The following is a 26222-nucleotide window of genomic DNA, read 5'->3' as shown; positions in this document are numbered from 1 at the left end:
GTTGGATGCCACATGGGATCCATCCTTTGCCCTGCCATGTGATCCTCCATGCAGTGGGGATAAAAAGCCCAGCACTGGGGAACCCCAGGTGCTGCAGCAGTGATATTTTTGGGAGAAACACGGAGCTGTGCATGGCCAGCTTGAAGTCTGCACTGCTCTGAGCACCAGGCCTGCCATGCTGAGCCCAGGGCCACAACCAGTGCTCACCCGGGCTGGGACATTGAGTCCCAACATGGGATCCCATGGGACAGGGCACGCTGGGATTCGCCCCTGCAGCCCCCCAGTGTGTCCAGAGAGACAGCAAGGAGACAGTGACCTCTGTCAGCGGGACCCTCTGAGTGGGACAACCACTGCTGGGGTGGCTGTGCCAGCTCCCCCATGAACCTCCAGCCCTGGGAACCGGGAGCAAGTGGAAAACACAACTTGGCCAATACTGCCTGTGCCGGAAGCAAATGGAAAGAGAACAGGGGTGTGAAAACCCAAGGTTGTTTATTTACATAAGAACAGCAATGAAAACACAGAACACATTTACTTTTGTAAGAATATTTGTAATAACAACAATTTATAGAATGTATATACCTAAGAACATATCTAACAACAATATTTGAAATGTATTTACAGAAGACAAAACGAAGCCCTAAAACCTATATGCCTAAAACAAGAACAAACTCTAAAAACTATTTACAAAAGGGTGCCATTTCAGTCCAGGATCTCCATCAGTCCGGGAAGAAAAGCAGGTGCCATGGTCGCTGCAGTCAGGCACAGAGGGCTCCACTGTGTGTCCCCAGGCTGGCACAGCGGGACTCTGCTGCCAGAGCTGAGGCTGGCTGGGTCTGGGGGCTGGGCCCCAGGCACTGCCATGGGGCTTGTGTGGCCCAAAGCAAGAACAGGACAGGCTGGGCATGGCCACCAGAACCCAATGCACTGGGTACCACGTGCCTGAGCAGGGACCACCCAGCCCAATCCCGCCCCAGCCTGGCTGCAGGGAACCCACTGTGCCTGTGGGGACCACATGCCTGTCCTGCTGCTGGCATCGCTCTTCATCCCAGGACCATGGCCTCCTCTTCATCTTCCTCATCAATGTCCATCTCCTTGGTGTACTCTTCCATTTCCACGTCCATCTCCTCATCCTCATCAACCTCCATCTCTTCCTCTCCAGTCTGTTCTCCATCCACCTCCATCTCCTCCTCCGTATCCATTATTGTGTCCACCTCCATCTCTTCCTCTCCTCTCTTTTCTCCCTCCACTTCCATCTTCTCCTCTCTATCAGTCTGTCTGTCCACCTCCATCTTGTCTTCTCTACCTGCAACAGCCTGCAGAGGTAGCAAAACCTCAGAGTGGGGTCCCTGTCCCACCCCATCCCCCCAGAACTCCAGCCCACACCTGGGCAGCTGGGGGGATCCACCTCCATGGAATGGCACCGTACCTTCCTCAGGACAAATGTGAGCATCCTGCAGGGATGGATGACACAATCCAGGCCTTAGGCAGCTTTTGAGACTGATGAGATGAGGTCTCGGGGGCAGGAACAAGAAGGCTGACAGGAGCAGCAGGAGCAGCGTGCAGCGTGTGCTGAGCCCAGGGCCAACGGCTGTGTTGTGCTGCTTGCTGGCTGCTGGCAGTTCCAGATGGGACATGGATTGTGACATGACCATTGAGCTAGAGAGCCTTTGGTTCCATGCTTAGCAACGTTCCCCCAGACCATGGTGCTCAGAGCCCTGTTCCCAAGGATGGAGCATCCACAGCCTGGGCCAGTGCCTCAGCACCCTCAGTGGAAGAGAGCAGCTTCCGCAGATCCAACTTCAATCAGCCTCCTGCAGCTGAAAGCCGTCCCCCCTGTCCTGTTGCCACAGGCCCTGTGGAACACCCTGTCCCAATCTTTCTTGTGGCACCCTTGCAGTCCTGCAGAGCTGCAGTGAGGCCTCCCCAGGGTCTCCTCTTTTCGAGGCTGAGCATCCCCAGCCCCACGTGGAAAGCAGGCAGTGTGATCAGGGGGAGTCCAGGCTGGAGTCAAATGGCATCAGGAACTGAGAGACAGAAGCTTTAGGCCCAGCTTTGCCTCTCAATGTACAAAATTAATAAGAGTGGAGGGCAAGATGGTGGGACACTGCTTCTGCTCTAATTGGTGAATATAGTCTCTGTTTTTTTTCTTTTTTTCTCTCATGCCGTTGCAGTTTTGGCTGTTTGAAAGGAAGCTTGGCACAATACCCATTGTCTTCTCCATTTGTGAATCACCAAGCAGAGTCTGGGCAAGCTGATGTTGCAGAGCAAATCCTGCAAATGTACTGGTCATCCTGAGCCTGGAGAATGCAGTTAAACACAGCCAAAAGTAATTTCTGGAAAGTCAAGCCTGGTGTACATTCTCTTGACTTTGGCTATGCCAACTTCACCTGAGTCTTATGAAAAAGCAAACAAAAGACTCAAACCAAAACAGACAAAACCTAGAAACAAACGAACCCATGCAAACCAATCAAACAAAGAGACTAAAAAAACCCCAAATAAAACCAAAGGGAATGAAGAGTTGGAATTAGTTTTGAGTTCATCACAGCAGGTAAATGGCTGCTTTCCACAGGATCATCATAAAAAGCCACAGATAACAGCTGCTCCAAAATACACCCAACAGGAGAACCATCAAAGTGATACATAGCAACTCTGAGGGCAGCTCCCTATTAAGGTGAGGGATGAGCTCAGAGTGGGAAGACGCAGGACGCGTGAGTATGAGCCGGTTTCCCGCTCGGTTTGGGGTGGTTTTCCCGGAGTGCTGTGTGTGAGAGGTCTCGTAGAGACCAAGTGAGTGCGGACTCTGTATTAGTGCGTTTTCCATTCCCCGCGAGGGGCTTGGCCACGAACCAGGGGAGCACGTGTGTGAGAAATTGAGTGCACTCCGGAAGATGGGACAGAGGAAAAGCAAGCCCTCTGGTCCCATAGGAGAGGGGACCCATGCTAAGCTTCCCCAGATTCCCAGGGATAGCCCCTTGGGTTTGATGATAATTAATTGGGATGCTTTCCCATCTAGAAAAGGGAAAGACAAAGTTAAAATGATACATTATTGTATGGAAGTGTGGGGGGGGAAACAAATTAGGGGAGACCATTTGTATTGGCCGGTATTCGGGTCCCTTGAGGATTGGATTTGTCAGGCTCTAAATATATATGTTAACTCAAAGGAAGCCTTTGATTCAGAAGAGAGCAAATATGCTTCCCTGTGGACAGTTGGGGAGACAAGGACAAAACTATTTGCCTTATCAGCCAGGGAAAAGAACAAGAAAAACAAGGAGGATTATGGCTGCAGTTGTGCGGGAAGGGCCTAACCCTAATTCCCGTGCAAGGAATGTAGAACAAAGGGAGAATCGGGAGCAGAGTTATATTTCTAGGGAAGGAAAAGGAAGAGGTCGTGAAATTGTCTGCTTCTACTGTGGAAAGAAGGGACATATGAAGAGGGGATGCAGACAATGGATAGCGGATGAGAAGGCCTTTAAGGAAGATTAGGGGTGTCAAGGGCTCTATTTGTTGGGGAAGAAACATCATAAGGAGCCCTTGGTAAAGCTTAAAGTGGGACCCCAACAACAAGAGATGGAATTTTTAGTGGATACCGGGGCTGAAAGATCCACGGTGCAAGCCTGGCCGCTTGGATGTAAAAAGTCATCTGACACTGTACATGTAATTGGGGCAAAAGGAGAGTGTCGCGGCGCGGCATGCGCCCCCCCTCGCCGTGATACCCCGAGCGGTGGCGTGCTGGGCGGCGAGAGGGAAGAGAAGGGGCGGCCGCTCCCCCCGGGGTGCTCTGCTGTCCCAGTCGGTGGCGCAGGAACAGAGGAAGGCGACATGGGACTTGGGGGTGAACAAGATGGATTTATTCAGTGAGCCCCAAGACCTTATGGAGAGGGTGAACAAAGGTTTTATACAGAACTCAAGAGGAGGGGAGTAGGAACAACAACCAATGAGGGTAGGGCTGGGGAGGAGTTTAAGGCAGGACTAACATAGCACAAACCAATCAGGGGAAACAGGGGAGGGGAGTAACACAAAGTAACCAATAGGGTGTTGAGCCTCACTAAATAGACAGGGAATGGTCTGGAAGTAGGGGAGGAGGCCGAGAGGAATGACAGGGAATGTTCTGGGGAAAGGGGCAGGGAAAGGGAGGATTGACAACTTGGAGGGGAGTGGGTTAGGGAAGAGCTTGGGAAGATTGACAGTTGGGGAGAGGAGGAGATTAGGGGGTTGGGGGGTGAACAGACACTGAACAAATATCAAATAAAATAAAAACACACCACCGCAGGAGAGCCCTTTGAGGTATCTGTTATCAAGGATGTGATGGTAGAAACTGATTCCAAATTTGGTATAGGTTCTTTACTACTGGTACCTGAAGCAGATTACAATTTATTAGGGAGAGATCTGATAATAGAATTGGGTATTAATTTAGAAATTGTAAATAAAGAATTACAGATAAAGCTCTGCCCTTTAAGGGTGGAGGATGAAAAGAAAATTAATCCTGAGGTGTGGTATACCCCAGAAACGGTGGGGAAATTGCAGATTAAGCCTTTCTCAGTGGAAATAAGTAATCCTGGCAAACCCGTAAGAATAAAACAATACCCTATCCCTAGGGAGGAAAAATTAGGACTAAAACCTGAAATAGATAGGTTATTGGAAAAAGGGCTTTTAGAGCCCTGTATGTCTCCCTTCAATACTCCCATCCTGCCTGTAAAAAAAGTCAGATGGGTCCTACAGATTGGTGCACGATTGAAGAGAAATAAATAAGAGGACTTTGGCCCGGTTTCCAGTAGTTGCAAATCCATATACTTTGTTGAGCCGTCTGGGACCTGAAAATCGATGGTATAGTGTTATTGATCTAAAGGATGCCTTTTGGGCATGCCCCCTGGATGAGAAAAGTAGGGATTATTTTGCATTTGAATGGGAGGAAGGGAATTAGCTCACAGGCCTTTTGCCAAAATACAAATAGACCTCACTGAATTGCCTAAAGTGGGTAGATATAAATATTTGTTAGTAATAGTAGATCATCTCACCCATTTTGTAGAAGCTTACCCCACTACTCGGACTACTGCTCAGACAGTGGTCAGAATATTATTAGAAGAAATAATCCCTAGATATGGGATAGTAGAAACAATAGATTCTGATAGGGGACCCCACTTTGTGTCCAAAATAACTGATATCTCACATGCTCTGGGAATTAAGTGGGAATACCATACCCCATGGCATCCCCAAAGTTTGGGAAGAGTGGAAAGAATGAATGGGGAACTAAAAAAGCAATTAACCAAATTAATGATAGAAACAAAATTGACATGGGTCAAGTGTCTCCCTTTAGCCCTATTGTACATAAGAACAAGACCCAGAGCAGATGTTGGGATTTCCTCTTTTGAAATGCTATACGGGATGCCATATGATTTGGAGGAACCCCGAGACCACCCCCGGTTGAAGGACTATAAAATAACCTCATATATTATTGCCTTAATAAAACGCCGCAATGAACTTTGGGAAAAAGGAATCATTACGCAAAGACCCCCTTTAGATTTAAAAATACATAAAATGCACCCAGGAGACTATGTGTTAATAAAATCCTGGAAAGAATCTACACTAACCCCACAATGGGAAGGTCCTTATCTTGTGTTACACACTACAGAAACTGCAATTCGGACTGCAGAAAGAGGATGGACACATGCCAGTCGAGTAAAAGGACCAGTTAACAACACTGTGTGGCAAGTAACCAGTCCTCCCGGGAACCTGAAATTGAAGTTACAGAGAAACTAATGGACTCTTATCAGATTGAATACACATCAGACTTATATTACTTAGATAGTGGACTAATTAGTAATTCAAGTGTTAGAGTAAAGTGTAAAAATCAAAATTGTAATTGCTATCCTTTTGTATGCTATATCTGTAAGGTGTGTGGGGAACGGTGGTGGTCACATTGCAACAGAGGGTATCCTCCACGAGGAACTTGCAATTCCTGTTGGAACGTACAAAGAGAGATTACAGCTTGGGTACTGACCTGTAAAGTGACTAGAGGGGAAATCCGATTGGAATCTAAAGAGTGGTGGGAAATTTTCTCAAAGGGCATTCACCCAGACTATTACTGCTACAATACAAACGAGCCGAGCCCATTTGTGGCAGAGATCATAGAAGGCCTTTGTAGGAAAGACCTAAAAGGGGTCAGTTGTACCGCACCGGAGGTAAAAGATCAGAATTGGCGTTCTTATTGCATGCGGCAAGGCACTAGAGGGCATAAATCCCCTCCTGAAGAATACTCTTGCTGCCGAGAAGATGGTACACCCTGTGGCTCGAAGCACCCGAGTCGACGGGCGAGGCAGAGGAGTAAACAGCTGTGGAGGAAGGAGTCCTCAGGATGGAATACGCAAGCAATATTTGCGGAACTACCCCGGGACTGGGAGTAACAAAGGCAGAAATAGTTTTTGGGCTCAAGGGTATTTTGGTGATAACCAGCTAATAGAGGGAAAGAAGTCACAAGCGTATAATTGTTGCAGTGTGAGAAACCAGACCCCACATGCCATTTGCTTACTGCTTGTGATTTTCCTTTGTATATCTTGTAATACTGCGGAAGTAACAACTCATGAACCTTTCAAGTGGACTTTAGGAAGATGGGAGGATTCACGAGTTATAAGGAGCTGGAACTGGGGTGGCATCCCTAGTAAATCAACAAAAGGAATTTAAAGCATTAAGAATTTCAGTAGATAAAGATCTGAGTAAAATTGAGCAGGCCATCGATGGATTAGTAAAATCATTACGGTCCCTATCTGAGGTGGTGTTGCAGAACAGAAGGGGTTTAGACTTGCTATTATTACAACAAGGGGGATTGTGTGTAGCCCTGAAGGAGGAATGCTGTGCATACGCTGATCATACTGGAGTTGTTACAGACACCATGGCAGAATTAAGGAGAAGATTAGAGCAGAGAAAGAGGGAAAGAGAGGCACAGCAAAGTTGGTATGAATCATGGTTCAATCAATCTCCTTGGTTAACTACCTTGTTATCCACCCTTGCAGGACCTCTGATATTGATAATATTGGGACTGACCTTTGGGCCATGCATCTTCAATAAGGCAATAGAAATAGTGAAGGGACGCTTAGAGGCAGCACATTTAATGCTCATTAGGGCAAAATATGAACCCATACACGATGTAGATGAGACCCTAATACTAAGTCACCAAGAGTTACAAAGATTCAGTGAACAAAATAAAGATGAACAAGAAAAAGGGGGGAATTGAGATAAGTAGAAGATCATTTGTTCACTGTGGTATGCTTGCTTACCTTGGTTTGCATAAGAATGTACTGGTGTGTCTTTGAAATGCTTATTTGCTTACAAGGTGATAAGGAGGTTGAGATTAAAGTCCTGGGTGTGTGTATCTGGTCTGCTTGCTGTATCTCAAAAGAAGAGACTTAGAAACTATCACAACGACCAGACTCAGACTACATCTGGAGAGTCACGCCTGCAAGGAGAAGGGGGGGAATAAAAGGAAGGTTGGGACAGAACATTTTTGCGTGCCGTTGGTGGAGAAGGAGACTCCCGGCCGCCCAGCGCTGTGCTTTGCCTGCCTTACTCGCTTGCTATTTTAAATAAAATTTCTTTATTGAATTAAGACACTTCAAATTGTCGTGTAACAATTTATAACAGGGCCCTAAAAAATTCTGCTGGATTGAGGGATAAGCATGCCCAAGAGCATCCAGGATTAAACCTGCTGGGTTGAGGGATTTGCATTCCAAGAGCACCCAGGGTTGCAAGATTTAAGATATGCCCACGGGGATCTGGGGTTGGACAACAGTAACATTAACACCTAAAATTCTGCTGGGTTGAGAGACATCCAGGATTAAACATGCTGGGTTGATGGATTAACATTCCATGAGCACTCAGGGTGTAGATATGTAATGTAGACTGTTTGAAAGTAAAAGGTATCTTCTTGTTGTATGTGAGAGTGAGTGAAAAATAAAAGTGAGTAAATGTAGATTAATGGAAGTGTATATAATGTAGATTGTTTATTTTGAGCTTTACTTTATCTCCTTGGAGGGAGGTGGATTGTGTTGAATGGTATTGTGAGAGAAAGGACTTTTTGAGTAGTTGAAAGAAGGTGGTATTCAGGTTGTTAGAGAAAGTGGGAAACAGAGGCAGAGGACTTGTGAAGAAACGTGAGGAATGGACTATCACATCTAAACTGGTGACACCAAATTGACTTTCAACCAGGACTGGGTGGTAATGGTTTGGGAAGACCCAAATGATCCAAGGCAGGTACAAAGAATAACACCTAACTGAGAAATAAGGCAAAGCTTGCATCACTGGTTCTAAGCCCTGCCTGAATAAGCCCTGAGACGCCTCCGACACCTCCTTGGCAGAGGAACACTGCCACTTCAAACAGGAGGATCGGGAGTGTTTGAGTCAAAGAGTTCTTATAGTCTGGCCTTAGCCTGTGACTTGTACAGGGAAGAAAGGAAATTGCCATCAGTGCTATACTGTATACTTATTTGATTCATCCCAATACTGGACACGCCAGCTGGGTTACAAGTGAATGTTCAAATTATGGGAATAATTGGTGTTGTATCTCACAAAATCTATGTTCTTGTTGCAAGACGTATCAGTACTGAATCAATTCCCAATACAGATAGAACTCAAAACAACTGAAGTAATAACTCTGTTTTGTGGATGGGAATTATTACTGCCTGTTGACTGAGAGATACCTGAGGAACAATGGGAAACCACAGTTAAGGAGTGTCAAAAAGGACTTGCCTAAAAATATCAGTAAAAAGGAGTGACAAGGGAAACAGAGGGCAAGCCTGGATTGAGCACTGTACTCACCAGCGAGAAGATTACACGTACCTGCTGTGGGCAGCAACCCCACAGGCAGGGGAGGTGGGGGTATAAGCCATGCCAGACCTCTGTCATTCCTGTTTCTGTCTCCCATTTGTTGTCTTTTCCCTTCTGAGATAGCAGCAAGATCGTGTCACAAATGTTACAGAAAGTGTTACATGGAAAGAAACCAAAGTTCCTTTTTGTTACACACACCCATGTCAACAGCCACAGACTCACCCAAATTGAGTACCTGCAGGCAAAATGGGGAAAAATATTGGATTACAAGGAAATTAGGAAAATGTGATAATAGATGGGGCATCGAATGTCTGAAAGGAGAGAGATGGATTTGCTTTACATTTGATCTTAGAGATATAGTCCAAGATTTGGTATAAAGACAATTAATAAACAAAAAGGTGAAACCAGCACAGCAATCTAGCTCTGTATTGACTCCAAATTGTATACTGCATCATATTATAGGCCTCCATGCTGTTATAGAGGAGATAACAAACAAAGCTGCTCAGGCACTGGAATTAATATCAAATTGTGAGAAACTGCATTGACTTGTTTGTTCATCAAAAGTATGAAATTAGGATAAAAGGGGGGGAAGTCGGGACATGGAATTTGCAGGCTTTACTGGTAACCACAAACAAAGATTGTGAAAGATTTTGCAGGACTGGCTGGAACTGATAACCGCAGTGGAAACCCATTGTTGCTGAAAACTGATAAACCAAAGTGGAAGAAGACACACCACCCCACTTGTGAAATCCATTGTTTTTGGGACTGATAACCACGGTGGAACGAGACTCACCACCCCCACTCATGCAAGATAAAAAGGGACTGAAGAGAAGGAAAGGTTGTCAGCTTTTGGTGGAGCCAGGCTCCCAGCTGAACCCAGCGCTGTTTTGCTTGCTATCGCTTGCTGTAATTAATAAAATTATTAATTGATCTTAAAAGGCTGAATCAAATTATTCGCCTCAACTTATAACAAATTCATAAAGGCCAAACAAAAACTGCAGTGTACCAGAATAGGCTGGCTTTAGACCATTTATTGGCTAATGAAGGGGTGTTTGTGGAAAGTTTAATATATCAGATTGTTGAAAATAGATGACAACGGGGAGGTCATCCTAGAAAAAAACAACCCAGATACCAATCCAAAAATGGGAAAACAATGTTAAAAACTAACTAGTGGGGTAATGTATTGAGCATGGGATGGTGGAAGAAATGGGGATTCTTCCTTTTATGTATTACAACTGTTATAAATGAAAGTTTGTCTAGACAAATTAATATGAAAAATAAAATATTTATTTTGCAATCAAATTCTACCTAGCCAGCCACAAGGAAAGAACAGAGCCGAGCCCGGGGTCGGCCCTGGGTGGGCAACAAAGAGGTCAGCCTCAGCAAAGGTTTTCCTCTAAGCCCACACACCTCCATTCTGGCACAAGCGGTTTTTATAGGGAAAATTCTGCCTGAGGCCAAGATTTCAGCAATCAGTCTTTTCTTCCATTAAGAGTCTATATGTTAATGAGATTTTCTTTTTTGGTGATGAGGGAGAACAATTCAGTGTCTGGAGTTTGTTGAATCCCTTGATGAAATTTACGGGAGGGAACGCTGCATTCACCTGTGTCTGCCCAAGGATTTCCATGATATCCATCTCGGGTCCTTCAGGCAAGGATCAGCACCGGGGGTTCCTGTATCTCCCCAGCCATGCCCCATCTCCTGGGGAGCCGCACCTTCTTACTTGTAAATCAGTTTCCAATATACACCCGGTCTCACCTGCGAGGGTGGGGGGGGGAATCCTTATACAACCGTGTAGAGTGTTAGAGTGTTCTAACAAATCTAACAAATATTCAATGTCACATATATCATATTAGAAATGGCGCCAATTATATCTGCTACATATAACAGTATGGTAAATGTAGCTTTGTAGATAAAATGAAGCTTTAGCAGTTAAAAAGGAAACTATGTATGTGTGTGGGGGGCGGGGGGTTTAAGGAATGAGATACTCGCTTCAAGGAACACGCAAATTCTCCAGAGAAGAGCAATTTATGGTTTTCTTATTAGAAGAAGCTGATTTCTTCACGCCTTGCTCAGACTCGAAGACCCCGTGGGGATTAAAGAAAACAGTTGACATACAACAGAGTTTTTTGTTTCAAATATAATGTATGCATAACCACGAAGGATATATGAATATGCAACAGTGTATTGTTTTAGGGGTGATTCCTTCATTCACAAGGTACATTCCTCTTGGCTTAAGTACCAGAGAGCAGCTGGACCTCAGATATTCTTTCTTTTTTATTGTCTTGTAATTGTCTTAACTCTAAATTTTTATCAGTCTAATTCTATTCCTATTTTTTCCACCATTTTATTATTATAAAACTTTTAAAATTCTAAAAACCAAGTGATTGGCATTTTTCACAAATTCCTATCAGGAGACAGAGAACCCATTTATCATTTCAATGGCATCATTAGATTACAAACTGTCCTCGGAATGAGAACCAACCAGACAGCTCCAGCTCCTGACCTTCCTGCCGACCAAGCCACTGAAATGAGGAACACAACATTTCACCAGGGGATGGGATCAGATTATCTGTTAGCAGGAAAAAAAACAGTTTGAGGAAAACTAAATGACTCAAACTGCTGCTGGCAAAGAGATGACAAGGGGAAAGTGTTGAAAAAGATAATAAAGGAAATAGGAAAGCAGTTTATGTACGGGTCCAAGCATGGAAAGGATGGGAATGAGACACGGTTTTCCGGCTCCCCGGCAGACCAGGGGTTAAACGTTGGGTGTCTCCTGGATTGTCCCCGGAAAGCGCCCATCTCTGCACCGAGATACCTTTTTTCATTTGTAAATTAGGTCTTTCTTTCTCTGCCAACAGTGGTTTCTCCAGCCCCGGCTGCAGCCACTGGTCATTTAAAACTTTAAGAATCTTTTTGTACAAGCACAACTGACTTGATGCATATTTTATATAAGCACGAATTATTCCATAACATATATTAGAATGGGGCTGCGGAAATCTCCCTGCAGGTCCATGGGGATGCAGAGATCCCCTGCGGGTCCATGGGGATGCAGAGATCCCCCTGCAGGTCCATGGGGATGCAGAGATCCCCTGCAGGTCCATGGGGGTGCAGAGATCCCCTGCAGGTCCATGGGGATGCAGAGATCCCCTGCAGGTCCATGGGGATGCAGAGATCCCCTGCAGCCCCTGCAGGAGCCGGGCTGGAGCTCGGCGATGCCCGAGAGGAGGCTGTGAGCCCGCGGGCAGAGGGGCCCCGCTGGAGCAGCCTGTCCTGGCAGGACTCAGCCCGTGGCACAGTGACCCACGCTGCAGCACTCGGAGGGGGCTGTGCCCAGGGGATGGACTCCGCTCCGAGAAGTTCCTGGAGAAGTCTCGGCCGGGAGAGAGCGCAGGGTGCAGCAGGGAACGACTCCTGTCCCTGAGCAGAGGGAGAAGCCCCGGGGGATGAGCTGAGCATGGCCCCATTCCCTGTCTCCTGCCCTGCCGGGGGAGGAGGTGCAGCTGGGAGCAGGGAGGCGTGGGGAAAGCTGCATTTAAGGCTCTGCACTGACTTCTCCTGCTCCTGCTCCGAGTCTTTGGAGTTTTCTGCCAGAAATCTCTCCCCTGCCCCACCCACCCACAGGGCTTTGGGCAGGTTTCCCTTTTCGGGGGAAATCAAAGCGAAGCACTGATGCGCTAACGAGGGGCAGGAGAAGTGAGGCTCCTGGGCTTCCCGCAGAGGCGGAGGCACGGGAGGCGCAGGGCCGGGAAAGCCGTGGCGGGAGGCGCGGAGAAGTTTGTTTGTGTGGGCAGCTCAATCCCGGCTCGGCCCGGGCCCGTGCCGGGGCTGTTCCTCATCTCCGGCTTTCCCCTCACGCAGCCCGGGGGCGCCGAGAGCGCGGGGCGAGGCGGGGCCGTGCGCAGAGCCCGCCCCGAGCTCGCTGCCATTGGCCGCCGGTGCCGTCAGTCGCGGTCGCGGCGCGCTGATTGGTGGGAGCGGGGCGCGGCGCGGCCCCGGCGGCGGGCTGAGGGCGGCCGTGGCCGCGCAGCGCCGCCATTGGCCGAGCGGCTGTGCGGGCCCGGCAGCGGCGGCAGCGGCCGGAGCGCGGTGAGGCGGCGGCGGCGGAGCTCGGAGGCGGCCCCGGCGCAGGTGGGAGCCGCGCTGGGCTCTGCGGGGGCTCGGGGCTGGCTGCGGGCGGAGGGGGCGGCAGGGGGCTCCGGCGGCTCGCCGGTGCCGTGTCCGGCCCGTGCCGGCCCCGGGCTGAGGGCGCTGCGGGAGCGGCTGCCCGCGGTCTCCTTCCCGCCGGGGCCGGGCAGGAGCCGCTGCCGGAGCAGCGCTGGCTCGGCCCGGCTGCTGTGGGTAGGACAGGGGGGCTGCCCCGCGGCCGGGAGCGGGCGGGGAAATTCCCGTCGCCGGAGGTTTGTGTGCCCGACGGAGAGCGAGGAGTCCTGTCAAAGTGACTTTATTGCCGAGCAGGGGCAGAGGCCGTGGGGCATTTGCCGTGCGCTCTCTGCCGTGGCTGTAGCCCGCAGCCTCCTTTTTATCCTCATTTTCCCGGCCGCATCTCCCTCTGCCTTTGCCCACCGGCTGAGTTCCTTGGAAGGTTCCGACTTCCCGATGCGCCTGGAGCCTGTCCTCGTTAATGTGCACCCTCCTTTTGTATAACAGCCGATATTCATGGCTCTGTTAAGTCTTTGTTCTTCTCCTCGAAGTTCGGGAATGTAGCGGCACTTTGAGCAGCTCTCTGGGTCAATTTGAAACATTTATTGGACCTGATGGTTTCTCACGTTGCTTCCTTTTCTACAAGTGCCCGGCCCTATCTCCAGGCAGATTCACTCCTTGACTCTGTTTTGTTCTTCCCGGGTCCTCTTTGGTTTTGGGATTATTCTCGGTGCCCTCATTCCCTGTCCTTTTGCAGCCGTTTGTGGATCAGGAGGCCTGGCTGCCACCTGCATGCCCTGGCTCAGCTGCTGGATGAGCTGCACTGCCAAGGTGTAGAGCATGGTAAAAAGATGAGAGTTGCTGCAGCACAGAAGAGGAGAAGCAGCATTCCTTTAACCCCTGGTGTGCTGGGTAGCCACGAAAGGGTTTCCCATTCCCATCCTTTCCATGTTTGGAGGAATACATAAACTGCTCTCCTATTTCCTTTGTTAGCTTTTTCAGCACTTTTCCCTTGTAATTTCTTTACCAGCAGCCGTTTAAGCCATTTAGTTTTCCACAAACTTCTGTTTTTTCTGCTAAGAGATAATCTGATCCCATCCCCTGGTGAAATGTTGTGTTCCTCATTTCAGTGGCTTGGTCGGCAGGAAGGTCAGGAGCTGGAGCTGTCTGGTTGGTTCTTATTCTGAGGACAGCTTGTAATCAAATGATGCCATTGAAATGATAAATGGGTTCTCTGCCTCCTGATATGAATTGGTTTGGGTTCCCAGGGGCTGGTCCATGGTGTTGTAGGATTTGTTCTGGTGGCCCTTCAATGCTTTTCCCCATTTTAGGGTGCTCCCGCAAGCTAGGGTTGCATCAATTGACCGTTTTTTTCTTATTCCATCATCAAATACTTGAATTCCAACTGATTTCCCTAAACCTCTTCTAGCAAAAACCCCAGTGCTCTGATACAGCCTGTACAGCACAGACAGAGGCAGCAGATGTTGGAGTGGGCAGAGGGATGATCCCCCCCCCCTTATTTTAGTGAAGTTTTCCCAACATTCTCCATTTGCTGTTTCCCTTTGCAGCTTCAGCCATTTCTGTTGCAGAGTCAGAGATCCTCAGCATGGGCTCTGCCTTCAGCTGTGCAGATTCCATCTGTGCAAGCAGGCAGAGCTCGGGGTGAGGGGCAGAGGGGATCAGCCAATTCCTGCCCCAGGCAAGAAGAGCCAGGTACATTGTCTCCTCTATGCCCCAGCGGTGTTAATTTGCATTTCTAAAGCTCCTGTCCAGACTGCCTGCTTAAGAGTTTAGGGGTCACCTTTATATCTCTTCTAGTGATGCAGCCTAAAGGTGAACTTCAAAAAACCCAGATCAAAATTTTGGTATCTTTTACAGCTACGCACAAACATAGACAAAAAATCCCAAGGTAATTCAGCTTTTTCTACTTCCCCCCCCTCGGAAAAAAAAAACTCATTCTCACCTCCTTTACCCAAACATAACCAGCTATATAGAAGTATGAGTAATAAAAAAATACTATGTTGCTATAAACTTTGCACTGAAACTTCAGGAAAAAGGAGAACTTCACTATTCTTTTTAGTGTTAGAATCAAGGCATTCCTTGATTCTGGCCAGGATGTGCAACAGAAATCATTCCATTCCCACATAGCCCGAGAAAATTGTTCCATTACATATGGGTTTTACTCGGTTTTTCCCAAACTTGTGCTGTCTGAAGCAATCTACATCCACTGGTTTAATGTTCTATAGTTTCAAGTCCTGTAGTTTTTAGTATTTGGTTTCCTCTTGGACCCGGATTTCTTTGCTTCTGCTGTTAATGAGGTGGGAAGTGCTGGATTTCCTTCTCAGCCTTTTGCAGACCAGGTGTCTGCAGCCCTGCCGGGGGCAGTGTCTGGGGTAGGTGTTGGTTGCTGTTTGCTGCTGGGGTTGATGTTTTGCTGCTGGTCGTTATCTTTGTGGGTATCTTTTGGGCCATTCCCAGTGTGTTGAGATGTGAAACTCATCTCCACTGAGTGGTGTAACAGCCCTTAACAAAACCTTTAACATTTGTTTCCCCAAGGCCAAGGCAAAGCAAGCCTGAGTAGAGAAATCAAAGGTTAACAATGTTCAAGTCCATGAGCTGGTCTATTTTCCATGGATGCACTGGCAGGCAGGGCAGTGTGTGAGTGTGAGTGAGAGCCAGAGTGGAATTGTCCCGGTGTGTCCCCAGCAGCTGTGGCAGTGCAGGCCCAGAGAGCACTGAAGCTGCAGCAGTGGCAGCAAGGGCTGGCCCCGGTGGCTGGAGCTGCCCAGGGAGGGTGGCCAGGCCGAGGATTTCAGCAGAGGAGGTGTGGGCAGGCCCAGGGCCTTGCCCCGCTGTGGAGCCCTGGCTGCTGCTGCGCTGCCTTCAGTGCAGGCTCAGGGGGGCCTCCCATCCTCCTGCTGCAGGCGGGAAGTGCAAATCTCCGGGGCTGCAGAGACCTGGAGCCCAGGCTGAGGGGTCCCCCCGTGTTCAGCTGTGCTGGCGGCTGTTTCTGGCCTCGGGCCCCTTGGCATGGGCCACGCCACTTGGCCACCAGTGGTGCTGCTTTGCACTCCTTAGGCAGAGCCCATGTCCTGCTTGGATGTTGGCAACAGCAAAGTGCCAAGGCAGGCTCTGTGCCAGCCCAGCTTCCTGGGGGAGAGATTGCACCAGAGACAGGATTCTGGCCACGGACTGCTTTAAATGTGCATCCCTTATCTCCACCCTGCACTAGGTGGAGAATTCCCAGGTAAGGATTCCCGAGATCATTTGCAAGGGGAAATAATGGAATATCTGCCCTGGGTGTGGCCCTTCTTCTTGCCCAAGCCAATGGCAAAAGCCGTCCCCATGGCATCTTGGTCTCTATCCCCAGCTTCCAAAGGTGTTTCTTTCTTTCCCCATTCATTCTTTGTACCCAGCCTGAGCTGTGGGGGTGCCAGGGGTTCTGGAGGTCCCATTGTATTCCTAAAGTTTCCATAAGCCCCTGGAGGATCTTTCCTGGAGAATGAGTTCTGCTTGTCTGAGTCTGTTTCTTCCACAATCCCTTTTATTGGAATTATTATTTTTAGAAATACCCTAATAAGTGATCCAGTAGTTGCTGAGCAATCAGAATTGCTTTTGCCCCCCTGTTAGGTGAGATGGTGTCACCAGAAGATATTGAAGCCTTCCTGCTCAGGGCATTTCAGTGCCAGGCTCTTACAAGCACACACAGCTGTGCTGGTTGAGCTGACCATGGGGGGTAACCTGTGCTTTGTCTGATTCCCTTTCCTCAATAACAGCGTGTCTTGGAACTCTTTTCCCTTCTGCTGCCCTTGAAGAGCCATCCACAAAGACATTTTCTGCCTCAGGCCAGGCAATGTCTCCTGAATCTCCCCCAGGCTGGGTCTGGAGCTGTGTCATTTGAATGCAGTGCTGGGTTTCTTCCCAGCCCCTCTGTGGGCTGTTCAAACAGGAGGGTGGGTTAAACCCTTCCCGTGTCCTCAGTTCTGAATCCTCCTGTGCCACTGAACAAGTTTCACACTGTAATAACCGAGCACTGCTCATCCATTGCGAGGCTCTTTTGGTGATCAAAGCTTGAACTTGATGGCAGACTGGAACAGTTGGAGATCCTGTTGTCATCAGGTTTTGGGCCTCGGTTCTGTTGAAGCTGTGGCTGCACAATTCTGCAGGCAATGAGGCCACTTTGGCCACTGGGTGAAACATTTTGGCCCAAGGATTCCTTTGGCATGGCCCTGTTGAACATTCACCTGCAATTCCAATTTCTTTTCTGAGTGTGGAAGAGCCCCAGCTGAGGCATCAATATTTTTGGTTGTTCATTTTCTCAAGTTTTGCTCACTTTCTCCTGTCCATACCACAGCATGGAGGCTGTCTGGGGTTAAAAAGTCCTGCAATGCTCTGGCTGGAACAGAGAATCCTCAATCCAGGCTGTGGAATTCCTGTTAATCCTCAGAATTGTCGCAGATCTTTTTTGGTCTTGGGAAATGTTACTTCTCATATTGCCCAGACCTTCTCTAGGTCAATCCACCATAAACCTTCAGTCAAAATATGTCCCAAATATTTAATCTTTGTCTCCATCATTTCCACTTCTTTTTCAGATACTCAAAAGGTATTTTTTCGATAGCAAATTGAGCCATTTCACAGGGTCTTTGGCTAGCACTTGTTCTTGTTCTCCTCATTGGAGCCATTCGATTCCCTGACTGGCAGGATAGGAGTGCTGTAGGGAGACATCCCTGGCTCCAAGAGCCCTGCCTTTGGCAGGGACTCCATACCAGACTGTGAGCCCTTCCTTCCCTCCCCTGGAACAGAGTGTTGCTTTTAGACACCACTTGTCCTGGTTGCTTCCAAGTAACTTGGAGAGGCTCCACATCAAATTTTCACTGGGGCTGCCCACACCTCTGGGTTCCCTTCAGCAGAGGCCTTGGCAGACATTTGACACAAAGGTACAGCAGCAATAGCCTCTGTATCACCTTTTACAATATTGCAATGCCACCATCAAATTCCTTCCTAGTTAATAACAATCAGAGTAGGAAGAAAAAGAAATTAGTTTATTTCAAATCTATCCTCCAAAGCATGTAATAATGATTGAACAAATGATACCAGCTCAGCTTTCCCATTTATTCCCTTAATAATGAAAACATTCCTTTACAGTTTTCCCCCCTTAGGTGTAAGATTCCGAGTGGATGGAGAGGCCCCTGTGTCCATCAGGAGAGGCCTCCTCTGGATGCAGACCCAGCCTGAATGTTCTGCAGGGCTCCAGTGTGGTGGGTCCCCGGTGGGATGGGAGCTCAGAGAGCCCTGCCAATCCATGTCCATGCAGGGGTGGACTTGCTCCTGCTGAGGGTGCTGCTGTCTGTGCTTGCAGTGTCCTTGTGGGCTGCAGCTGGAGCCCTGACTCCTTCCCAGGGGCTGTTTGGGTGGGCTCTGCCCTGGCCAGGAGGGCAATGCCTCTGCCAGGTGCTTGTGGCCGACCCCGTCATGCCCCGGGTGCTGGGGCCCCCTTGGGCCCTGGGGTTGATCCCTCAGGGGCTGTGGGAACTCTGCCATGGCCTTTGCCTTCAGCTTGGCCTTTTGCTCATCCCTTCTTGCCTTCAGCTGCTGTGCCCTTGTGCCCAAGTGCTGCAGGGCTTCTTGTGCCACTCCTGCAGCCCCGGTCACTGCCTGTGGGTGCTCATCCTCTGAGAGCTGCTGAGCTTTCTGCAAAACCTTTCCTTTCTGCAGGGACCCAAAGCAAATCCTGAACAGCAAATCCTGATCCTTCATGTGCACTCTGCATTTCCCAGCTGTTCCTTTGTGTTCCCCGTTGTGCTCAGGGTCCCTGCCCAGCCCGTGTGGCAGAGCCGGTGCCTGTCCTGCCGCAGTGTCCAAAGGCGGCCCCCCCGGCGGGCAGGGCCGGCAGCTCCCCGGGGCCGGGCAGCGGCCGGGGCGTCCCGCAGCCTCCTGGGGGCCGGGGGCCACTGCCGGCCCTGCCCGGGGCTGGTGGGGTCAGGCAGCGCCCGGCGCTGAGCCCCGGCTGCCCCACAGCCCCGGCCCGGCCCCGCAGCTCCCCACAGGCCCCAGCCCGTGCTCCCGGTGCCGCACCTCTGCGCCCGGTGCTGCCGCTGCCACCGCAGAGAAACCCCTGGCATCCTGACCTCCTGCTTTTCCTGTCTGGCAAACTGGGAATTCAAAATATTAGCTGGCAAATTGTGAGGTTAAGACTCTGTGGAAAAACATCCCTATCCAGAGTATTTTTCTCTTCCTCCTCTTTGCTATCATCCTTTTTCTTACCACATTGATTCCTCCTGCTGCTTCTTGCCTGAACCATATTGCTGCACACTCCCCTTCACCTGATTCCTTCCCAGCACACCAACTCCATCCATCCCCTGTTGTCCAAATCCCTTCTCCACTTCTTCTGCATTCTCCCAAGGGACCCTTCAGAGACATTTTGGGATCATCATCCCTTTGGCCAGGACCCCTCCCTGGCTTTCCCTTTTCTCCCCTCCATGGGTGCCCTGCCATGTTCACTCCCCGAGGATCCCAGGGCACTCACTGATGAGATTTTCAGTGCTCTCTCCCTGCTGACTCTTCACAGACCCCCTGATGTGTCACTGGTCTGTCTCCTGGTCACTCCCGGGTCCCCAATCAATCCCCGGTGCTGCCGCCAGCCAAGGGAGCCGATCACCCAAAGTGGGTGAGGCACCTTCAGCTGCACTCCCTGCCCGCCGCCCCGGACAGTGGAAGGAATTCCGGATGGGCCCCAAGGTGTGTGGAAAAATTGACATCACCAGAGGATTCTGTCCACAAAGCAGACAGAGAATCCTGTAAAATAATTTAATTCCTAAAAATGGGAAAGAGTAGGGGACAGTCCTCATGGGATCTCTCCGATTGTTGGAGCACACAGCCTCCTTTTCATCCTATTTCTCCTGGCCACATCTCCCTCTGCTTTCCCCATTGGCTGAAGTACTTGAGAGGTACAGACTTCCCAATCCACCTATTACATACCCACCTTGATATACTCCGTGCTTTCATATAGCAAACGATATTCATGGCTCTGTTAAGTCTTGTTCTTCTGGAAGCTCATGAATAGAGCAGGACCTTGGCTGAGCAGCAGTCTCTATCATCAATTAGTAACATTTTCTGAAACCGATGTCTTCTCCTGTCACTTCCTAACATAAAATTCCCTGGCCCTATCTCCGAGCAGATTCAGAGCATCTGTTTGTAAAGACACTTTCCTGTGGTTCCTTCCATGGGGTCCCCCGTTTGTGGGACATCCCCCCTGGAGCAGGGTGTCCCCTCTGTGCTGCAGCCCCAGGGCTCGGGCAGAGCTCAGCCAATCAGAGCCCGCGGCGCTGATGACTCACCAGTTGCCAGGCAGACTCGCAGCTCCCCGCGTTCCCCACCTGGACCCACCTGCGCCCCCCCTCGGCCCCATGGCCCCGCGAGGGGAATTTGGGGAGGTGGGAGTGGGGCAGCGCCAAGGCCGGGCCCCCCCGCGCTGTCCTGGCGGGAGCGGCTGCAGTGGGGACCGAGTGCGGGCGGGAGCGGCCGAGAGCCCAGCGCTGCCCCAGCCCGACCTGCCCCAGCTCCATCCCTGCCCCTGCGCTGGGATGCTGTGGGTCTGGGGGGAAGAGGGAGCCGGCAGTGGGTGCTGGGCCTGGGGGCAGGAGGAGAAGGGAAGGAGAAGCAAGCTTGAGGAATGAGATGGTGAAACGATGGACGTGGCAGGAGAAGGAGGAATAGCAGGAGGAAGAGGAGTGTGAGGAAGAGTAGGGACACAAGAGGAGGAGCAGAAAGAGGAAGCAGCAGAAGGTTCCGCCCCTCCCTGTGTCTGCAGCCTCCCCCCAGCCCCAGGAGTGCTGCTCCCTCCACATGCAGCAGGTGATTGTGGAGGGGGATCCATGATTTTCACAGGGTGAATCTTGGTGTTTCTGAGTTTTCTTGGGCTAAATGTTGGTGCTTTGGTTTTATGTGGCAGCTGAATCTTTATGTTTTGGAGGAGGTTTTTGCTGAGCTGTGATGTTTGGGGAGGTTTTGTTTTGTGTCTTAAAGTTTGTGGGATTCTTGGGCTGAATCTTGGTGTTTTGGAGGTTCTTACAGACACAAGATTCCCAATGACTTCCTGAGATGAACTTGGGCAAGGAGGAACCTCCAGTCCAAGGTGCTCTCCTCTTGTTTTTCCCTCAAACCAGGATTTTTCATTGCCAGGGCGTGGCTGGATGGAGGAGGAGGAAAAGCCCCGGAGATGCTGCAGGAGGAGGAGCTGCAAACCCAGCCCAGGGAGCTGCGGGGAGGAAAGAGCCCCCCTGAGCCAGGAAGGCGGGCGGAGATCCAGGCAGAGCTCGGAGCTGGTGGAGAAGCCTCATGGCAGGGAGAAGCCACACAAGTGCTTGGAATGTGGGAAAGGTTTCAGCCGGAGTTGCACCCTGATCCGGCACGAGAGGATCCACACTGGGGAGAGGCCCTACGAGTGTGGGGAGTGTGGGAAGAGTGTCAGAGACAGCTCGGACCTGCTCCGGCACATGGTGATCCACACTGGGGAACGGCCCTATGAGTGCTTGGAATGTGGGAAGAGCTTTGGGTGGAGCTCAGACCTGAGAAAACACCAGCGCATCCACACTGGGGAAAGGCCCTACGAGTGTTCCCAGTGTGGGAAGAGGTTTCGGACCAGCTCCAATGTCCTCATACATGAGCGGATTCACACAGAGGAGAGGCCCTTCCGCTGCCCTGACTGCGGGAAGGGCTTCAAGCAAAACTCCAACCTCACCATGCACCAGCGCATCCACACCGGGGAGAGGCCCTACGAGTGTGGGAAGTGTGGGAAGGGCTTTTCACAGATCTCAAACTTGACCCAACACCAAAGGAGGCGCCACTAAGGGAAGCCCTGTGAGTGCCCCGAGTGAGGGAAGAGAGTGAGGGAAGAGCTTGGAGTGAGGGAAGAGAGTGAGGGAAGAGCTTGGTGCGCTGCTGCAGCTCCATCCCCCATGGGAGGATCCGGGCTGGATGATCCCCAGTGACCCCCGTGGGGCAGAGCCCTGGTGTCCCCGTATGGGGAATAAAACAGAGAGTAAAGCAATGGAGCTGATAAAGGGGCCCGATATCTGAGGCCTGACTGAGCAGAAACTGTGGGAGACACAGACACAGTTTCAGTCTCCCTGGGCAAGAAGTGGCCAAGCAACATGGTGTGAGACTTTGTGATAAAATAAATGTTCCCAGGTTACTGGATGTCACCAAGAATGTGTAACCAATGGGAAATTGTTACCAAAAACAGAGCCCTCTATAAGCCCCATACAAGTCAATCCCTGTATAAACACCTGGTACACTCAATAAAATTGGCTTTGCTCTAAACTGGGATGTCCCCGTCTCTCCATGGTGGATAACCCTGTTGTGGGTGATCCCCGTTGGCTGGGGGAAGGTGCTGGAGGGATTTCTTTCCCTTCTCCCGGTGCTGCCGTGGTTTGGTTGGTAATAAATTCCCTCCCTGTGCCCAGGCCGGGTCTGTTGTCCCCGTGCCGGTGCTCGGGGCGGGATCTCTCCCGTTCCTTCTCTGCACTGCCGGGCCTCTCCTCAGCCAATGAGAGAACGCGGTGGAGAAGAGTCAGCCAATGAGAGCGAGCGGGGCTGATGACTCACCAGTTGCCGGGCAGACCCGCAGCAGGCAGTGTTCCCCACCTGGACCCGCCCTCCCTGCCCAGGGCCGGCCCCGCCGTGGGGTCCCCCCAAGTCCCTCCCCAGTGCCCCCAGGAACTGGGCTGGGTTTAACTGGGAAGCTTTACTGGGAACACTGGGAGCAGGGGGCAGGGGCAGAGTGACAGCAGGTCTGGAGACACAGGTCCCCCCAAAATCAGCGTGGGGATGGAGCAGGGGGTGCCGGGCGGGCCCGGGGTCACGGCGAGGGGCTCTCACCGCCGGCGGCTCAGGAGCTCTGTGGGCAGAAAAAAGGGGGTGACACCAGGCTGGGGACCCCGGGGAAGCATTCACATTCTGGGGGAGGGGGGACACAACCCCCGGAACCCCCCTATTCTTGTGCAGGTAGAACCCGATCCCCAGTGCCAGGAAGATGAAGCCCAACACAGAATCCCCAGTTCCTGTCAGCATCTTGCTGTGGCAGCATCCAGCAGCATCTCCGGGGTTTCCGCAGGGGTCAGGACCCCCCAGAAACTCTCACAGGCACCCAAGCCTCTTCAAGCACCCTCCTGGTCGCTCCCAACCTACTCAGGATCCCTGAAACCTCCCTCTTGATCCCTTCCTGACATCCCCAGGACCCACCAAAGCTCCTCCTGTCCCTCTCAGTATCTCACAGCCTCCTTCCAGTTGCCCCCCACTGCTCCAGGACCCCCAAACTGTCAGTCCCTTCCCAGCCCCACCAGGGGTCATCCAGACTCCTCCCAGTCTCTTCCCAGCACAACCAACCTTGTCCCAACCTCTGCTTTTCCATCCCCAGTCTCCATCCAACTCTTCCAGGCTCACTCTCATCCCTCCCAGTCACACCCAGCACACCCAAACTCCCTCCCAGTGTCCACCAGGACCCCCAGAACCCCATCCCACCCTCCCCAGTATTCTCCAAACCCCTTCTTAGCCCTTCCAAACCCACAACCTCCTCTCCCAGTTGAAACCAGGCTCTCTCCAACTCCCTCCCAGGTGATTCCAGCACATCCCAGTGGCTCTCCTAGTGCCCCCAATTCCTCACCTGTATCCCAGTGCTGGATCAGGGGGTGCTCCAGGCTGACGTGCTCCACCTGGCAGCTGGAGGTGACCCTGGCCCAGGTTGGGGTTTCCAGCAGCACCATGAGCTGGTGGGTTCAGTCCCCATTCGGGACCATGTCGGTGGCCACCACAGAGAGCTCCTGCTGGCCCTGGAACCACCTCAGCTGAATGGGAGCAGGGTAGAAATCCACCAAGGAGCAGAGCAGGTGACTGGGGCTGGGCCGGGAGCTCGAGGGCACCAGCGAGATGGACACGGTGGGGGGCACTGGGAGAGAGCGGGGACACACTGGGATCAGCTGGGGGGAACTGGGAGAGAGAGGGGAGGGGTGGTGTGGCCTTGGGGCAGACTGGGAATGGACTGAGAGGGACTTGGAATGAACTGGGAAAGACTGGGATGATACTCAGAGAGAGGGGAGGGGATGGGGGGCACTGGCAGAGGGTGGAGATCTCGGAGTGAACTGGGGAGGAACTGGGAATGGGCTGGGAAGGAGTGGGAGGGACTGGGGCGGCACTGGGAGGAACTGGGAACGGGCTGGGAAGGAGTGGGAGGGACTGGGGCGGCACTGGGAGGAACTGGGAATGGGCTGGGAAGGAGTGGGAGGGACTGGGGCGGCACTGGGAGGAACTGGGAATGGGCTGGGAAGGAGTGGGAGGGACTGGGGCGGCACTGGGAGGAACTGGGAATGAAGCGCGCGGCACTGGGAGGCCGAGTCCAGCGCGGGGCACGCGGCGCTGCGGGTCTGCCTGGCAACAGATGAGTCATCAGAGACTCGCGCTCTGATTGGCTGAGAGGCGGCAGCGCCACGCCAGGCTGAGATGGACAGCCGGGAGGCACTGGGAGAGACTGGGATGGACTGGGAGAGCCACGGGGGTCAGTGGCAGGGACAGAAGGTCTCGGGGATGGGCACAAGGAGGGCTGAGGGCTCTGGGGCGATTCCCAGGGAGGTTTTGAGGGCCCTCAGGGTCATTGCCAGAGCAGGGCTCGAGGGGACACGCTGTGCCCCACGCTCACCTCGGCGCTCCCTGAGGAACGGGCTGAGATACTCGTGGTTGCACCGGCAGAGCCAGTCCACCGCAGTCCTTCTTTGCTCCATAATGTGCGGGTCGCTGTTGCAGTACCTGGCTGCTGTCCCTGGAGTATCTGTCCCATGGTATCTGTGGATACCATGCAAAGGCCTTTTCTGCTTCTTTACCCGGCACTCTCCTTGTAGCAGTTCAGGCTGGAACAAATGGCTCCCAGAACAGGGACCTTGGGCAGTTGTCCAGTCCCAGAGAGCGTCTCCTGAAGGTCATCGGATCCGGGATCTTCGGGAATTCAAGCGCTGTTTGGGACCAGCTCCAGGAGGAGCTTCTTCCTTCGCTTTGTGAGGACTGTTTCTCCTGGCCTGTCGGCACCCCTTTGGAATTCTGAGGGAAGGCTGCCGCTTTGGAAGGGAAGCTTTCAGAATCCAAAGGACCGGCAGGAGCCCACCAGCCCCCTCGAGGTTTCGCTTTTCCTTTGTGTCCCTCGCATTGGTGAGTACTCGCAGCGTGGGCTGCCAGGTGCCCGGGGGAGAGCACCACACATGAACACATTTATCTTAAGTTAATCCTTTTGCCTCGTGGGGGGGAATTTTGGGTTGTTTGGGGAACATGGACAATCATTTATCCCCAGCTCAACGAGAGATTTATATTCAGATTAAAGCAACTTTAGTACTAGGGAACATTTCATTTAAAAAGAGGGATCTTAAAACTTTTGTTCAGTTTTTGTTTGAGCACTTTCCTGATGCTTCCCAGAAAGATGTTTCATCAGTTTCGTTCTGGGGAAAAGATTGGTGATGCATTTATGATATACAAACGGGGGGAAATTATAAAGTGGGCAAGTTTAATCCTATTTTTGATTTGATTTTTAAATTAGTAAAGCCTAAGAGAGAAAGTTGGGTCCCTGGTTCTTGTTCCCCGTGTTCCTCCCTCCCTGATCCTAACCCTGCTTCCCCTATGGGTGGGATGGGAGCCAGACCCTGCCCACGGGCACAGGGCTGTCACCTACTCCCTGCTGCCTCCTGCCCCACTCAGTCCCTCTCTCGGGCTGGCCCTGGCCACTCCAGCCCGAGCCTTCCCCGCTCCCTTGTCCCCGACTGCCCTGTCCCCAGTTTGGTCCCCAGCTCCAGGAATGTCAGTTGTACAGCCCCGCCTCGGGTCCCTCCCCTGCGCTCGCAGCTGCGTCGATGGTGTCACCGTCGGGACCAGCCCCTTCTGTCCCCTGCCCACATCCCCGAGTGGGCCCTTGAGGGTAGTTCCCTCCTTCTCCAGCCCATCCCGGTTCCCACGCCGCGGAACCGAACGCGGGCCTGGCTGGAAGCCCGCCATGCTGGCCTGCAGGCCCCGAGTCACCGGGCCCCACCGCTCCGCCGGAGGCTGCGCGCTCCAGCGCGCCCCGACCCACCTTCCGAAGAGGATGAGGACGGCGGCACCCCGGCAGTAACAACAGGCCGGGAGGAGGCTGGACACGGATCAGGGAGGAGCCCTGTGGGATGGGGACCTGGACTTGGTGAGAGATCTCGATTGCCTTGCGGCGCCTGTCGTCATTAAACGGGGAAAGG

The 26222-nt window shown here is 51.7% G+C and overlaps 1 pseudogene; it reads right to left on the bottom strand.

Moving 5' to 3' along the window:
- Positions 1-22849: 22849 nt before the first annotated feature.
- Positions 22850-25989, bottom strand: LOC144247120 (H-2 class II histocompatibility antigen, E-S beta chain-like; annotated as a pseudogene).
- Positions 25990-26222: the final 233 nt, after the last annotated feature.

Source organism: Lonchura striata, chromosome 14 (genome assembly GCF_046129695.1).
Source record: "Lonchura striata isolate bLonStr1 chromosome 14, bLonStr1.mat, whole genome shotgun sequence".
NCBI lineage: Eukaryota > Metazoa > Chordata > Aves > Passeriformes > Estrildidae > Lonchura > Lonchura striata.
Note: the sequence above shows the minus strand (reverse complement) of the source record. Positions and strands in the feature narration are given on the sequence as shown.